This window comes from Arachis hypogaea, chromosome 16 (assembly GCF_003086295.3).
Source record: "Arachis hypogaea cultivar Tifrunner chromosome 16, arahy.Tifrunner.gnm2.J5K5, whole genome shotgun sequence".
Taxonomy (NCBI): domain Eukaryota; kingdom Viridiplantae; phylum Streptophyta; class Magnoliopsida; order Fabales; family Fabaceae; genus Arachis; species Arachis hypogaea.
The window spans coordinates 87093435-87104755 of NC_092051.1; the positions used below are offsets into that span (position 1 = coordinate 87093435).

At 36.8% G+C, this 11321-nt stretch overlaps 1 non-coding gene across 1 annotated transcript; it reads right to left on the reverse strand.

The window, feature by feature from the left end:
* Positions 1 to 8412: 8412 nt before the first annotated feature.
* On the reverse strand, positions 8413 to 8516 carry LOC112760478 (small nucleolar RNA R71). The gene has a single exon (XR_003180916.1). It is a non-coding gene; the product is annotated as a small nucleolar RNA R71 (small nucleolar RNA).
* Positions 8517 to 11321: the final 2805 nt, after the last annotated feature.

Genomic DNA, 11321 nt, shown 5'->3' on the forward strand with positions numbered 1-11321 from the left:
TGCTTTCTTTCCACTTCTCCTAAGCCATTCTTGCCTAATTGACCTGAAAACACTTAGCAAAACACATTGCAGCATCGAATAGAATAAAAATGGAATAAAATTGCTCAATTTAAGCATAAAAAAGCATGTTTTCACATTTGGGTGCAATTTAGAGAGAAAACACAAAAGTATGCTATTTAAGTGAATAAATGCGGGTTTATGTGATGAAATCCACTCAATTCAATCCAAAATTTACCATCAAATATAGATTCATCAAGCATACATATGCCAATTATGATGTTAGAAACCCAATCATTTTGATCTTTGTCAAGTTGTCCTTATTTTGGAGATCTAGTGTTTCAATGTGTTCTAGAATGAACAACAAGGCTAAGGTATGGGGATATTATTGTTTGACTACTATGTTTGATGATTGATGTCTATATGCTTTCTTTGAAAGAGAATGATGCATGAAATATATGTATATTGATTATGTGATGAATTGCATTCTTGATTTGTGAGTGAATGCTACTTGTGAACATAAGGGCTATACCCAAATGTATAAATTTGGCCAAACATTGAAATGCACTTGAGCTTCATAATTTTAAAAGACACCAAGATATAACATAATGAGGTTGATGCTAGTCCCAAAATCACATAGAGCTCTCTGAATAGTGGTATCTTCAATGGTACGAGGAATTAAAAAGCTCCCTGGATCCTACAACTTCTCTAGAAGATTTTTTTTGGATAATTGCACTACACTACTTAGTTAGTACCATTGTCTCACTCCCTTTCCAATCCTTCTTATTACTCAACAACTCCTTTATTAACATAGCATAAAGAGGCATTTGCTCAAGGGCCTCTGTAAAAGGAATGTTGATTTGGAGCTTCCTAAAGACTTCCAAAAATTTGGAAATTTGCTTGTTTGTGGATCCCTTCTGAAGTCTCTGAGGATATGGCATTTTAGGTGTAATGTAAGATGTGTATCAAGAGTAACCGGAAAGGGGTTGTCTGGGTACCTAGAAGGGGCGGGCTCTGCCTTCATTTTTTCTCTCCGGAGCCTCTTTTTCAACCTGCTCCTCACTAGCCTTAGTCTCTGATCCTGCTATCGTACCACTTCTCAATTGAACGGCCTGACACTCTTCCTTTGGATTAGGTGCCGTGTAACTAGGAGGAGTATTAGGAGGCCTCTCTGGTGCTTTCTTGCTTAAATGTCCCATTTGAGCCTCCAAGTTTCTGAGTAAGGCTCTATTTTCCTACATAAAATTTTGCTGATTCTTGGAGAGTTCTGCAATAATAGATGCCAAGTCAGGGACACTCTGAGGTTGAGCATGTTGAAACGGGTGGTTGTTGAAATAATTCTAATTGAAACCGCCATGAGAACTATTGATAAAATTTGGTTGCTGTCTCTGAGGTTGTTCTCTCTACCCAAAGTTTGGTTGATTCCTCCACCCTTGATTAAAGGCCTTGGAATAAGGATCATTATTGGAGGGACTGGAGGAGTATCCCATGTAGTTAACTTGTTCAGGAGTATACAGGGCATAGTCATAAGTCTCACCTTGAGAAAGCCACCACTAATCTCATAAGAAGTATATTGAGCATTAACTGTCGAGACTTGCATTCCATTTAAGTGTTATGTTAGAGCATTAATTTGCTAAGACATAGCCTTGTTCTGGGAAAGAATAGCATCCAAGGTATCCGACTCCGTGACTTCCTTCTTCACTGAGGTCCTTTCAAAAGAGTATAAATATTGGTTATTAGCAACCATCTCAATAAACTCCAAAGCCTTATCAGGGGTCTTTATATGAAGTGACCCTCCTATAGAATTATCCAGGGACATCCTGGCAGTCTCAAAAACTCCATCATAAAATATCTGCAATTGTATCCAGTCAGAGAACATATCAGGAGGACACTTCCTAAGCATCAGCTTGTACCTTATCCCAAGTGCCCAAGCTCTCCATGGGCTGAGTATCAAGCTGTTGTTTAGCTTGGTCCCTTACAGCAAAGGGGAAGAAAAGTAGCTTATAAATATTAGGATTCACTCTATTAGTCTTCATAGTATCACAGATCTTCAGGATATTAGAAAAAAAGTTGGAATCTTCCTGCGACAGTCTGTGAAACTGGCAATTTTGCTGTACCAGGGAAATCAACTGGGGCTTCAGCTCAAAGTTGTTTGCAGCAACAGGGGGTGCAACAATGCTATTCCCATAGAAGTCTGGGCTAGGAGCAGTAAGAGTCAAGTGTTCCCCTAGGTTGCCCATTCACATTCTGATTAACAACATTTGCATTAACCGCATTGGTGTTGTTATTGTCAAGCTCCATAGTGGACTCTTCAACTGTTTTCTGAGACTTATCCCTGAGATTTTCAGCAGCTTTGTAAGTTCTAGCCTGCTGCAACCGTCTTCTTGCAGTCCTTTTAATCTCAGGGTCAAAATCTAAAAGGGGTTCTTTGTCTCTATTCCTACTCATAAATAGACAAAAAACAAAAAAAAGTGGAAATCTCTATGTTAGAGTGTAGAGAATTCCCAGTGAGGTACCCTGTGTGAACAAAATAAAATAAAATAACTGAACAAATTACACTAAAAATTTCAAAAATCTACTACGAAAATAAACATTAAATTCGAAAATAATTGAAGAGAAAATTAGTCAGAAAAAATAAAATAAAATTACTAAGGGGGAACCAAACCTAATTTCAAAAATTAAGAAAATTTTTTTAATTAAAATAAAACCAAAATTTCAAAAATTTAAACAGCAAAGACCAATAAGAACTAAAAGCTAAAAATGCCTAATCTAAGCAATCACAGACAACGATTAGTTGTCAATCACAGTCAATCCCCGGCAACAGCGCCAAGAGGATTGATGGATTACCGTGTGCACCGGATCGTACCAAGTAATCCAAACATAAAGAGTTCATAAGCTAAATTGATAAAATAAATAAAGTGGACATTGAACCTGGAACTTCGAAGAAATTGTAAGTTAAAATAATAAAGTTGAAATAATAAGAAATCCTAATTCCTTTAAGAGGAATCCTAATCCTAAATCCTAAGAGAGAGGAGAGAACCTCTCTCTCTAAAAACTACATCTAAATTATCAAAAGTGAATTATGAGCTGATTATTATGAATGAATAGATTCCTCCACTTTATATCCTCTAATATGTGTTTTCTGGGCCGCAAACTGGGTCGAAAACAGCCCAGAAATCGCTGGAGAAGAAATCTGCCACACTGATTTTCGCCAATACGACGCCTCTAGGTGGAGTGCGCGTTCACGTCGCCTAGCGTCAGGGAAAGTATGGTATATTATATATCAAATCGAAGCCCCGGACGTTAGCTTTCCAACGCAACTGGAACCACGTCGTTTGGATCTCTGTAGCTCAAGTTATGACCATTTTAGTGCGAGAGGGTCAGGCTGACAGCTTTGCAGTTCCTTCAACTTCTTGTATTCCTTCCACTTTTGCATGCTTCCTTTCCATCCTCCAAGCCATTCTTGCCCAGTAATCTCTGAAATCACTTAACGCACATATCAAGGCATCGAATGGTAATAAGAGAGGGTTAAACATATCAAAATTAAGACCAAAGAAGCATGTTTTCAATCATAGCACGAAATCAGGAAGGAAAACGTAAACTCATGCAAATCATATGAATAAGTGTATGAAAGATTGATAAAATCTACTCAATTGAGCACAAGATAAACCATAAAATAGTGTTCTCACTTCTTTTATATATATATATATTTTTTTTTCTTTTATTTTTCTCAATGCATATGATTAAATTATTGGATGCATGAATCATGTCCTAAACATTTCTTTCATATTTTCAGAAAATTCTAACATACTCAATTCTCAAACCAAATGTTTCCAAATTCAACTTCTTCACACTTAAATCATAAACACTCTCACTAGTCTAAGCTAACCAAGGATTCAAATTAAGGGCATTATTGTTTTTCGCTTAGAGTTAATGATGTGCTAAAATAAAGAACAAATTGGGTAAAATAAGCTCAAATTGGTTTGCAAGGGTTAATGAAAGGGTAAGGCCATATGGGTATGTAAGTTCAGTGAAACAAAGACCTCAATCATATAAGTGTATGCATACATCAAATAATGGAAATATAGAATTAAGCAAGACAAAGATCACAATTTTAGAAAGAAAAATACACACTAAAACAGAATTTTGGTTGATAAAATGCAACCAATCAAATATGCTCAAAAATCTCACTGGTTTTGTATGTTCGAGCTCTAAACCATGTTCCGGCATAATATTTCTTCAAACAAGTTTAACATTAAATTTTATTCAAATTAGTGAAATACTTTAAAAAGTTTCTTGAAAAAGAAAATATTACTTTAACCAAGTGGTGGTAAGATATGCACAAAAAAAATCAAACAAATATACAATCAAACATGTAAATGCAACAACTAACAAGGAAAATAAACCATTGGTGTTGAGATAGAAGAGTAACTAACCCATGGAGATCGATATCGACCTCCCCACACTTAAAGATTGCACCATCCTCGGTGCATGCTGAGATGTTCAAGTGGATGGGTAGCTTCAACTGATGCTTTTTTCTGAAGATTTTGCAGATGGATTTGTCTGTCTCCCCATGTAAACGTCTTCCGGTTCCCTTCCGGGTGGCCATCCTGAAAGAAAAAGAGAAGAAGAGTAACTGATGAGCGGATAATTTATACGCTTTTTGGCATTGTTTTTACATAGTTTTCAGTATGATTTAGTTAGTTTTTAGTATATTTGTATTAGTTTTTGAATAAACATCATATTTCTAGACTTTACTATGAGTTTGTGTGTTTTTCTGTGATTTCAGGTATTTTCTGGCTGAAATTGAGGGACCTGAGCAAAAATCAAATTTAGAGGTTGAAGAAGGACTGCAGATGCTGTTGGATTCTGACCTCCCTGCACTCAAAGTGGATTTTCTGGAGCTACAGAACTCCAAATAGCGCGCTCTCAATTGAGTGGGAAAGTAGACATCCAGGGCTTTCCATCAATATATAATAGTCCATACTTTGATTAAGAATAGACGACGTAAACTAGCGTTGAACACCAGTTCCATGCTGCATTCTGGAGTCAAACGCCAGAAACAGGTTGCAAGGTGGAGTTAAACGCCAGAAACAGGTTACAAACTGGCGTTCAACTCCAAGAAAGACCTCTACACGTGTAAAGCTCAATGCTCAACCCAAGCACACACCAAGTGGGCCCCGAAAGTGGATTTCTGCATCATTTACTCATTTCTGTAAACCCTAGTAACTAGTTTAGTATAAAGAGGACTTTTTACTATCTTTGTAAGGGATCTTTGATTAGTTTTTATGCTATCTTAGACTTTCATGGGGGCTGGCCATTCGGCCATGCCTGAACCATTATCACTTATGTATTTTCAAACGGTAGAGTTTCTACACACCATAGATTAAGGTGTGGAGCTCTGCTGTTCCTCATGAATTAATACAAAGTACTACTATTTTTCTATTCAATTCAAGTTTATTCCTATTCTAAGATATCCATTCGCACCCAAGAACATGATGAATGTGATGATTATGTGACGCTCATCATCATTCTCACTTATGAACGCGTGCCTGACAAACACTTCCGTTCTACATGCAAACAAGCTAGAATGAATATCTCTTAGATATCTAATACAGAGGACCGAGTCCGAGATATTAGAATCTTCGTGGTATAAGTTAGAACCCATGGATGGCCATGCTTGAGATCCAGAAAGTCTAAACTTGTCTGTGGTATTCTGAGTAGGATCTAGGAAGGGATGGCTGTGACGAGCTTCAAACTCGCGAGTGCTGGGCGTAGTGACAGACACAAAAGGATATTAAATCCTATTTCAGTATGATCGAGAACCGACAGATGATTAGCCATACAGTGACAGCGCATTGGACCTTTTTCACAGAGAGGATGGGATGTAGCCATTGACAACGGTGATGCCCTACATAAAGCTTGCCATGGAAAGGAGTAGGAATGGTTGGATGAAGACAGCAGGAAAGCAGAGGTTCAGAGGAACGAAAGCATCTCTATACGCTTATTTGAAATTCTCACTAATGAATTACATAAGTATCTCTATCCTAGTTCATATTTTAATTATCTTTTAATTATTAAAACTCTATATCCATTTGAATCCGCCTGACCGAGATTTACAAGGTGACCATAGCTTGCTTCAAGCCGACAATCTCCGTGGGATCGACCCTTACTCACGTACGGTTTATTACTTGGACGACCCAGTGCACTTGCTGGTCAGTTGTGCGAAGTTGTGACAAAGAATTAAGATTATGAACGTGCATATAAAGTTTTCAGCGCTGTTACCAAGGAATGAAATCGTCACGATTTCTGCGCACCAAGTTTTTGGCGCTGTTGCCGGGGATTGTTCGAGTTTGGACAACTGACAGTTCATCTTGTTGCTCAAATTAGGTAATTTTATTTTAATTTTAAGCTTTTTATTTCTTATTTTCGAAAAATACAAAAAAAACTTCTTCTTTTTTCGTTTTTCCTAATTAAATTTCGAAGAAAAAAATCAAAAAAGTTTAATAAAATAATAAAACCAAAAATATTTTGTGTTTCTTGTTTGAGTCTAGAGTCAAGTTTTAAGTTTGGTGTCAATTGCATCTTTTTAATTTTCTAAAAATTATTTTCGAAAATTTCATGCATTGCATTCTTCATGATCTTCAAGTTGTTCTTGGCCAGTCTTCTTGTTTGATCTTCATATTTTCTTGTTTTGTGTCTTTTCTTGTTTTTTATATGCATTTTCAATTTGTTAATGTCTAAAGAATAAAAAAAATTTTAAGTTTGGTGTCTTGCATGTTTTCTTTTCTTGAAAATTTTTCAAAAATAAGTTCTTGGTATTCATCTTGACATTCAAAGTGTTCTTGGTGTTCATCTTGACATTCATAGTGTTCTTGCATGCATCACATGTTTTGATCCAAAATTTTCATGCATTGAGTCTTTGGATTGTTTTTCTCTTTCTTCATTGAAAATTCAAAAATAAAAAAAATATCTTTCTCTTATTTCACTCATAATTTTCTAAAATTTGATTTGATTTAGTCAAAAATTTTTAAAATTTAGTTATTTCTTATGAGTCAAATCAAATTTTCAATTTAAAAATATTATCTTTTTCAAATCTTTTTCAAAAATCAAATCTTTTTCATTTTTCTTTCATAATTTTCGAAAATTCCAAAATGATTTTCAAAAATCTTTTTCTTATTTTGTTTCATAATTTCAAATCTTTACTAACAATTAATGTGATTGATTCAAAAAAATATTGAGTTTGTTACTTGCCTAGTAAGAAAGGTTCAATCTTTAAACTCTAGAATCATATCTTTTTAGTTTTTTGTTTGTCAAGTAATCAACTTTAATTTTTAAAATCAAATCTTCTTAAATTTCTTTTTCAAATCTTTTTCAAATTAAGTTTCAATCACATCTTTTTCAAAATCAATTTCAAAATCTTTTCTAACTTCCTTTCTAACTTCTTACCTTTTTAAAATTGATTTTCAAATTTTTTTAATCAATCCTATCTTTTTGTTTCAATCATATCTTTTTCAAAACTATCTAACTAATTTTCTCTCTCTAATTTTCGAAAATCCCTTCCCCTTTTTTCAAATTTCTTTTTTTTATTAACTAATTGTTTTAATTTTTAATTTAATTTGATTTCAATTTTAATTTTCAAAATTTAACTTTAAATTTTATTTTTAATTTAATTAATTTTCAAAATTCCCTCTCTCTCTTCTCCTTCTAATTATTTATTTATTTACTAACACTTCTCTTCATCTCAAAATTCGAACCCTCTCTTCCTCTTGGTGTTCGAATTTCTCTTCTTCTATTCTTCTATTCTTATACTCGCATACAGGAATCTCTATACTGTGACATAGAGGATTCCATATTTTCTTTTCTGTTTTCTTCTTTTTCATATGAGAAGGAACAAGGATAAGAACATTCTTGTTGAAGCTGATCCTGAACCTGAAAGGACTCTGAAGAGGAAGCTAAGGGAAGCCAAAGCACAATTCTCTGGAGAAAATCTGACAGAAATTTTCGAAAAAGAAGAAAACATGGCCAAAAATAATAAAAATGCAAGGAAGATGCTTAGTGACTTTACTGCACCAAATTCCAATTTACATGGAAGAAGCATCTCAATCCCTGCCATTGGAGCAAACAATTTTGAGCTTAAACCTCAATTAGTTTCTCTGATGCAACAAGAACTACAAGTTTCATGCACTTCCATCCGAAGATCCTTTTCAGTTCTTAACTGAATTCTTGCAGATCTGTGATACTGTTAAGACCAATGGGGTTGATCCTGAGGTCTACAGGCTTATGCTTTTCCCGTTTGCTGTAAGAGACAGAGCTAGAGTATGGTTGGACTCTCAACCTAAAAATAGCCTGAACTCTTGGGATAAGCTGGTCACGGCTTTCTTAGCCAAGTTCTTTCCTCCTCAAAAGCTTAGCAAGCTTAGAGTGGGTGTTCAAACCTTCAGACAGAAAGAAGGTGAATCCCTCTATGAAGCTTGGGAGAGATACAAGGAACTGACCAAAAAGTGTCCTTCTGACATTCTTTCAGAATGGACCATCCTGAATATATTCTATGATGGTCTGTCTGAGTTATCAAAGATGTCACTGGACCATTCTGCAGGTGGATCCATTCACCTAAAGAAAACGCCTGCAGAAGCTCAAAAACTCATTGACATGGTTGCAAATAACTAGTTCATGTACACTTCTAAAATGAATCCTGTGAATAATGGGACGCCTATGAGGAAGGGAGTTCTTGAAATTGATACTCTAAATGTCATATTGGCTCAGAATAAAATATTGACTCAGCAAGTCAATATAATTTCTCAGAGCCTGAATGGATTGAAGGAATCATCCAACAGTACTAAAGAGGCATCTTCTGAAGAAGAAGCTTATGATCTTGAGAACCCTGCAATAGCAGAGGTGAATTACATCGGTGAACCATATGGAAACACCTATAATCCCTCATGGAAAAATCATCCAAATTTCTCATGGAAGGATCAACAAAAGCCTCAACAAGGCTTTAACAATGGTGGAAGAAACAGGTTTAGCAATAGCAAGCCTTTTCCATCATCCACTCAGCAAAAGACAGAGAGCTTTGAGCAGGATCCATCTAGATTAGCAAACATAGTCTCTGATCTATCTAAGGCCACTCTAACTTTCATGAATGAAACGAGGTCCTCCATTAGAAATTTGAAGGCACAAGTGGGCCAGCTGAGTAAAAGGGTCACTGAAACTCCTCCTAGTACTCTTCCAGGCAATACAGAAGAGAATCCAAAAAGAGAGTGCAAGGCCATTGATTTAACCATCATGGCCGAACCTACAAGGGAGGAAGAGGACGTGAATCCCAGTGAGGAAGACCTCCTGGAACGTCCAGTGATCAACAAGGAGTTTCCCTCTGAGGAACCAAAGGAATCTGAGACTCATCTAGAGACCATAGAGATTTCATTGAACCTTCTTATGCCATTCATGAGCTCTGATGAGTATTCTTCTTCTGAAGAAAATGAAGATGTCACTAAAGAGCAAGTTGCCAAGTACCTTGGTGCAATCATGAAGCTGAATGCCAAATTATTTGGTAATGAGACTTGGAAAGATGAACCTCCCTTGCTCATCAATGAACTGAGAGATTTGGATCAACTGACATTGCCTCAGAAGAAATAGGATCCTGGAAAGTTCTTAATACCCTTTACCATAGGCACCATGACCTTTGAGAAGGCTCTATGTGACCTTGGATCTGGGATAAACCTTATGCCACTCTCTGTAATGGAGAAACTGGAAATCTTTGAGGTGCAAGCTGCCAGAATCTCATTAGAGATGGCAGACAACTCCAAAAAACAGGTTTATGGACAAGTAGAGGACGTGCTAGTAAAGGCTGAAGGCCTTTACATCCCTGCTGATTTCATAATCCTGGATACTGGGAAGGATGAGGATGAATCCATCATCCTTGGAAGACCTTTCCTAGCCACAGCAAGGGCTGTGATTGATGTGGACAGAGGAGAGTTAGTTCTTCAACTGAATGAGGATAACCTTGTGTTTAAAACTCAAGGATCTCCTTCTGTAACCATGGAGAGGAAGCATGAAAAGCTTCTCTAACTGCAGAGTCAACCAAGGCCCCCACAGTCAAACTCTAAGTTTGGTGTTGGTAGGCCACAACCAAACGCTAAGTTTGGTGTTGAATCCCCACATTCAAACTCTAAGTTTGGTGTTGGGAGGTTCCAACCTTGCTCTGAACATCTATGAGTCTCCATGAGAGCTCACTGTCAAGCTATTGACATTAAAGAAGCGCTTGTTGGGAGGCAACCCAATGTTATCTAATTATATTTATTTATTTTCTATTGTTATTTTATATTTTCTTTAGGTTGATGATCATGTGAAGTCATAAAAACTACTGAAAAATCAAAAACAGAGTGAAAAATAGAATGAAAAATAGCACACCCTGGAAGAGAATAGTCTGGCGTTTAAACGCTAGAAACAAGCATCTATCTGGCGTTTAAATGCCAGAAACAAGCATCTGTCTGGCATTTAACGCCAGAAACAGGCACCAAGCTGGCGTTTAACGCCTGAAATAAGCATCTACCTGGCGTTAAACGCCAGAACAGAGCATGGAAGTGGTATTTAACGCCAGAAATAGGCAGCAGTCTGGCGTTAAACGCCAGGATTGCATGTATAGGGCATTTTACACGTCTAAAGGGTACAGGGATAAAAAATCCTTGACACCTTAGGATCTGTGGACCCCACAGGATCCCCACCTAACCCTATTCTCTCGTCTTCACACCTTTTCATAACTCTCTTCCCCATAAACCCCACCTACCTTCAAATTCAAAATATTTTCCCTCCCAAACCCAACCCTAAATGGCCGAACTCTAAACCCCTCCCCACTTCTATATAAACCCCTCATTCCTTCTTCTATTTCACACAACACAACCCTCTCTTCTTCCACTTGGCCGAAACCTACTCTCTCTCCCTCTCCTCCATTTCTCTTCTTCTTCTACTTCTTTCTTTCTTCTTTTGCTCGGGGACGAGCAAACATTTTAAGTTTGGTGTGGTAAAAGTATTGCTTTTTGTTTTTCCATAACCATTTATGGAACCTAAGGCCAGAGAAACCTCTAGAAAGAGGAAAGGGAAGGCAATTGCTTCCACCTCTGAGTCATGGGAGATGGAGAGATTCATCTCAAAGGTCCATCAAGACCACTTCTATGAAGTTGTGGCCAAGAAGAAAGTGATCCCTGAGGTTCTTTTCAAGCTCAAAAGAAATGAGTATCCGGAGATCCGACTTGAGATTCAAAGAAAAGGTTGCGAAGTTCTCACCAACCCCATTCAACAAGTTAGGATCCTAATGGTTCAAGAGT